Raw genomic sequence first — 6,583 nt, forward strand, 5'->3', positions numbered from 1 at the left:
AAGGCGGCATATTTCCCGGAGACCACGCTGCTCGATGCTGAACTTGGCGGGAGGCCGTCTCAAATATGGAGGGCGGTTTTGGACGGACGGGATATGCTGAGACTTGGGATAATCCGAAGAATCGGGAACGGGCAAACCACACGCATATGGAGCCATAACTGGTTGCCTAGACCAGGTATGATGAGACCTATCTCTTCGAGGATCCCAACGCCACCGACCATGGTCTCTGAATTTATCTCTACGGCAACTGCCACATGGAATGAAGCACTGGTCAGGTCGGTTTTCTTCCCAATCGATGCGGAGGCAGTTCTTAGTATACCTCTCTGTACAAGGAATATAAGTGATTTTTGGGCTTGAGTGGTGAGAAGAAGGGATGTTTTTCAGTTAAATCGGCATATAGGCTGATCATGAACACCAAGCTCGCAAGGGAATCTTGGATAGATGAGGAGGAAGGGACCTCGCGGGCTGGGCAGGAGAGCAGCGCTTGGTCATCACTCTGGAAGGTCAATTTGCCACCTAAGATCAAATTCTTCCTATGGCGTTTGCCAGAAGCTCCATCCCGATAGCTGATGTGCTAGCTCATAGACACATGGGTGACTCGCCGGCATGTAAACTTTGTGGCGCCATGGATTCGTGGAGACACACGATGCTTGATTGCACAAACGCTCGCTGTGTGTGGGCGCTTGCGGAAGACGAATTGACCCAGACGATGTGCCAACACACAGCCGACGATCCACGTGAGTGGTTGTTCTCTCTGAATGAAGCGCTGACTACAGATCAGTTTATGAAGATGGCAATTACATTGTGGGCTGTTTAGAGTGCAAAGAGGGAAGCAGTCTACGAGGATCTACATCAATCTCCCATGTCAACACACATGTTCATACAACGATACATCAGTGATTTCCAGATTCAGTCCCACGCCACACCGATAAGGACTAGCACCCAACCACAACGACCGAAGAGATGGTTACAGCCCCCTAGCAACATGTCCAAGCTTAATGTTGATGCAGCCGTGGCAGAGAGACGAGGGGTTGGAACCATTGCCGCTATAGCCAGGGACGAGAATGGCATGTTCTTGGGAGCTTCTTCGTTGGGATTCAGAGCTATCACCAATCCAACTACCCTAGAAGCGCTGGCGGTACGGGAGGCTTTGGCTCTTTCCGAAGATCTCCAACTTCAGTATATCCATGTGGCTTCTGATTGCAAGGAGGTAATTGATAGCATCAAGAAGAAGAGCGGAGCGGAATATGGAGCGATTGTGCATGAAATTTTAGTTTATTCTACTAGTTTTAATTCTTGCAATTTTGTTCATGAAAATAGAAGCTCCAATGTAGAGACTCACAATTTAGCGAAGCATGCTTTGAATTTAGGGATGGGCCGCCGTGTGTGGTTAGGCCATCCCGGAAACCTCTCTTTCGTCCCGGTCCAACTGATGACGACGTAATAAAGCTTTGCAAATTGTCTCAAAAAAAAATCCTCACAAAAAAACTCCATCGTGGAGGCTCCAAATTTTCCCACACCCGAGCCGCCGCTTGCCTAAAATAAGGTACCCCAACCACCGCTCCTTCTCCGTATATCCTGTACGGGAACAAGATCTCCCAACTCTGGCACTCGCAGCTTCCCTTATCTCTTCGAACCTCTAGTAGCCGAATAGACCAAACTGAAATATTCCGTCTATAGGGTTCTTTCATCACTTTGGGTAGAGACGTGTTTGGTTCTTGTTTAATGAATCCCTTTGCCAGAAACCGAATGAACCAAAAAAAACTATTACCCGAATGCCCAACCAAAGATTTCCTCCGCCTTTTTTATCTATCAGTTTCATCGGTTTTATTTTATTTGTTCTTTTCCTGCTAATATATTTTTATTTTTTCCATGTTCTTTTGTGAAAAAGAAGTGAACATTTTTTATATGCCATGAAAACTTTCTATAACGGCACGAAAAATGTTTACTTTTTTATGAACATTTTAGTCATGGATAATTTTCTTTCTTTCTTTTCCTTTTTTATCTTCTTTTTTTCCATTTTAAAAATACATTGATATTTTTCAAATACACGCTGTATATTTTACAAACGCACGTTAAATTTTTTTTCAGATGCACGTTGATCATTTTTTGAATACGTGCTGACCATTTTTTAACACACATTGAACATTTTTTTGATGCATGTTGAAAGTTTTCAAATACTAGTTGAAGTTTTTCTGAATACATGTTGAAATATTTGTCAAATGCACGCTGAATTTTCTTTGAACACACAGGGAACAATTTTTAAACACACATCAAACTTTTTTTCTACTAAAAATAGTGAAAACAAATTCTAAATACACAGTTATTTTTTAAAATTCTTTTAAACATTTTCCTAACACACGATGGAAGTTTTTTAATGCACAATAATCATTTTTAAACACATGATGAACATTTTTCTAAATACAAGGTGAACATTTTTTAATTCATGATGAACATATTTTTTCAGTATATGAATTTATTTTAAATACATGATAAACATGTTTTTTCTCACACAATGGACCTTTTTTGAGTACCCGATGAACATTGTTTAAAACACTTTTAGGAATTATGGGAACATTCTTCTAAAATGTTCCAAATCTATTTTAATAGACCATTTTAGAAGATAAAAGAAAAAAGGAAGAGCAAAAGAAGAAGAAGAAAACATTAAGTAATGTACATGTGTACTCCTGTGGTGACGCACGCTTTGAACTGCACCGGGCCTGGCCCATTTAAGGGAGGTGCTGAGGCGATGCATGCTTCTATCTCGCTAAATGCGAGGTGTAGCACCGCCCGAAACTGCAGGCCTTTGCGGCCTCTCTCAATCCCTAGTTGTCGCCACCAAGTTTCTCCCCTACGTCGCTGCATCGATCCCTCTCCTCTTCCCCATTTGGCGGCCTTGTTGGTGGCAAGAGGAGTAGGGACCGTTCGTTCATTCCGTTTTCCTAGCGACATAGATGAGAGGGTGACGGCAGTGGCGTGTTGTAAAAAAGGTCTTTCTGGTCACTCTCTACCTTGATGACGTCCAAACCGGTGCCGACGAAGGGCTTGGGAGGTTCTGTGTCACCAGATCTGTTGGCTCTCTTCAGATATTGGCAATTGATGTGTCATTGAAGGAGCGCAATTGGATGACCATTGGTGTGATGACTTTGACATCTCTTTCTGTGTTGCTCTGCGGGATAGTCCGGTGTCTCCACCCCTCTAGACCGGTGTTGATGGATTGCAAGCCTTTTTTTATGGAGTGATACTCCACCCAATGCTTCTTCAACGACTTCTAAATCTCATCTCAAGGGGCGAGTGGTTATTGTAGTTTTAAAACCTTTTTTTAGAAAAGAAGGATGTACCCCCGGCCTCTGCATCTAGATGATGCATGCAGCCATATTATTAATTATTCACAAAGACCATACAAGGTGATACATCAATAAGCCTGAAGCCACCATCTTGGCAACACCGTTGCTACTCCTATCCCCATGATGAAGGTGTGCCGAACGTCCGGGCCTAATACCAAACAGACATTGCACCAAAGCCTAACATCTAAAGCCGGGTGTCCCATCCAAGCCACTACCTGGATTGGGTCCCACACCAGTTTGGCACACTCCCAGTGAGCACCGCACGCTGCAAGGGCCGTCACCTCCATCTTCCCTCGGTCCATCCTCAGAGCATAACTGATGCACCAACCTTGCCAGGCCTCTCTGTCATCAACGCCACCATGACGCAGACAGCTTCCTCCTCCTGCGCGAGTCCATCTCCTTGCATCAGACGCTGAGAACCGCCACCATCAATGTGGAAGATGAAGCACCGCTCCACCAAAGACGCTGTCCTCCGGTCCCTCGAGCCCGTGTGCACCTCCAAGAATGATGCCCCCAAGGGGGAAACGACACCAGAGAGCCGCCGTCGCCCGATCTACTGATCTAGGATTTTCCCCGGAGGTAGCAGAGAATGGCCTTGAACTTCTCCACGTCGATGCCTTCAGGAAGGGAATGATGCAGACAGCGTCGCCATTGTCAGCCTTGGCAATAGCCAATAGCAGGTTTTCACCCAGATTTGATCAAAGACCTCCATCTCTCGTGCACGGGCCGCCGCCATCCCTGCCCAGATCTCAACGAAGACTCCAAGGAGTGGATCGGCGCCGTGGCGTCGTCGTCGTTGTGGCCGCCGTCGCCGGCCAAGGGTTTCCCCCGATCCCAAGAGCCCCACCATCCAATCACCGCCCACCACCCGGATCCGGCGAGCAAGGCCACACCGAAGCCCAGATCGAGCGGGATAAGGTGAAGGAGATGAAGCTGGCGCAGGTCAATAAGATCTGGCAGCCGGCCGACGGAATCAAGGCCGCCATGAGATCCCACCACCAGGTCCTCGCCGCCCACGCAAGCCGAGGAAGACCGGCCACACACCCGAGGGTCCACGCAGCGGGATATTGTAGTTTTAAAACCTACTATGGCAAAGACGTTTGGAGGTCTCTCTTTTCTTTTTTGTTGGTCTAGTGCAATTTTCAATCTTCAACAGACGATGTACAATGGAAGGAAAGAAGGCCAGTATGTTTTGCAATGTAATTTTATTTTGTATTGATTGGTCTGTGTTTAGATGTCTTTTTATTGCATTGACTATTGTTTTCCTCGGATATAAGATGCCCTTTGGGTATCTCTTTTTAAAAAAGAATCTAGAGGCATTTATCCTCATCTTATATTTTTTGAGGTGATCCCTCATCTTAGATGAATGGAAGGCCGTATTAAAAGGCCGGAACGCAATGGGATTAAGTTAACGGATCACGAGTCTTCTACGCGGCCCTCAGAAAATGACAATATTCAGATTACAAGTTCTTGCTCCCCTAAAAAAGATTAATGTTCTAGCTAAAAGGAAACCAAATCCAGTGGGAAAGCATCATGGCACAGATTTGGTTCTTGTTGAAAATGGACAAAACTGGTCGTTATCTGAAACTTCAACATAAAATGGCCCTAATCTAATTTTTTTTCACGAAATGGCCCCTTTTGCATGACACCCGAGGCTAGGGCGCCATGCTAGATAGCATGACGCCCCGGGGCGAGGGCGTTATCCTATTTGGCATGGCGCCCTAGGCCGGGGCGTCATGCTACATGTCGCTACCATGGCGCCCTGACCCGGGGCATCATGCTCTCTAGCATGGCGCCCTAGCCACGGGCGTCATGCAAAAGAGGGCCATTTCATGAAATATTTTCAGATTGAGGTCATTTTGTGTTGAAGTTTCAGATAAGGGCCAGTTTTGTTCATTTTCACTGGTTCTTGCTGCCCTCCATAAGGTTCCAGAATGCCTATGATTAGGCCGTCACTTTACCACGCGTCAACCAAACATGCCTGCAAGTGAGAATGCAATGACTCGGGTAGCAGAAGAAAGTACATTCAAGTGACTATTGTCATGTAGAAAGAGACTTCCCCAGAACTCAATTAAACCAGATGATTCCAGCCAGCCAGAGGAACACATTTGCTCTGAAGGAAAGATGAGACAGGGGCTAGAAAGTAGCAGCTTCCTAGTTCAGGAAATGTGGGGTGGGGGGCAAGACTCTTCGATTCTTTCTCCAGTTCAGACCCATCTTGTGCTGGAACCTCACGTTGACCCATGATGAGCGCTGGCTTCTTCTCGAAAAATTCCTCTGCGAGTGCGAGCTAAGTGGCTGGTGATGTTCAGATTTCAGACAGGAAACCATTGGAAATTTTGGTGAAGAACTTTGACTAAAAGCAGTAGTACCTTTTCATGCCTGTGGCATCTAGCTCATCAGCCGGTTAGGCAAATGCTGAAGAAATCGTCTTGGTGGCGGTGTAGCATAGCAAGGCATTTCGGGATGAACAAGAACGTCTGGTTGTTTTACGGTGCAGCTTCAGCTGTTTTGACAATCCGGACAATAATCCGTTGGCGTAGATATGTCAGGTCCGACACCGGTTCTTTCGAGCCTTTTACCAGGGTTCATGTGCAGAACAAAGTTTAACATAACCTACTACCGTCTCAACAATGCACGCATATGCACATGTCGCGCATGAAATTGTTGTTCGGATTATTTTGTCACGGGACCTACTGTTTGAAGCGTGAAGACCATGCGCTTTGTGTTTTGGATAGTGATCTATTAATCTCTCCACGGGATTTATAGGGCAGCTAATTGATATGTGACGTGCTGCTGGAATAGCTCAGATGGCTAGAGCGTGTGGCTGTTAACCACAAGGTCGGAGGTTCGAGCCCTCCTTCTAGCGTCATTTTTTCAAATTTTATTCCCTTCCAGAGCTTTTGTAATAGTTTTTGGAGGTTCAAGCTTCACTATAAATCGTCATTTTTTCTTACTTTCAAATTGTATTCCCTTCCAGAGCTTTTGTAATAGTTTTTGGAGGTTCAAGCTTCACTATAAATTTAACCACTAAAATATGGATTATATTGTATTCAAAATAATTTTTCAGTGGTATCTTTTTAAGTTCGGTTCATGCTGATTACTACGCCCTCCTTCTACCGTTAATTTTTTTATTTTCAAAATTTATTCCCTTCCAGTGCTTGTGGGATAGTTTTTGGAGGTTCAAGCTTGACTATAAATTTAGCCACTAAAATATGGATTATATTGTATTTGAA

General features: G+C 45.1%; 1 non-coding gene across 1 annotated transcript; it reads left to right on the forward strand.

Annotated features, from left to right (window-relative positions):
• Positions 1–6,142: 6,142 nt before the first annotated feature.
• Positions 6,143–6,216, forward strand: TRNAN-GUU (transfer RNA asparagine (anticodon GUU)). The gene has a single exon. It is a non-coding gene; the product is annotated as a tRNA-Asn (tRNA).
• Positions 6,217–6,583: the final 367 nt, after the last annotated feature.

This window comes from Triticum aestivum, chromosome 1D (genome assembly GCF_018294505.1).
Source record: "Triticum aestivum cultivar Chinese Spring chromosome 1D, IWGSC CS RefSeq v2.1, whole genome shotgun sequence".
Taxonomy (NCBI): Eukaryota; Viridiplantae; Streptophyta; class Magnoliopsida; order Poales; family Poaceae; genus Triticum; species Triticum aestivum.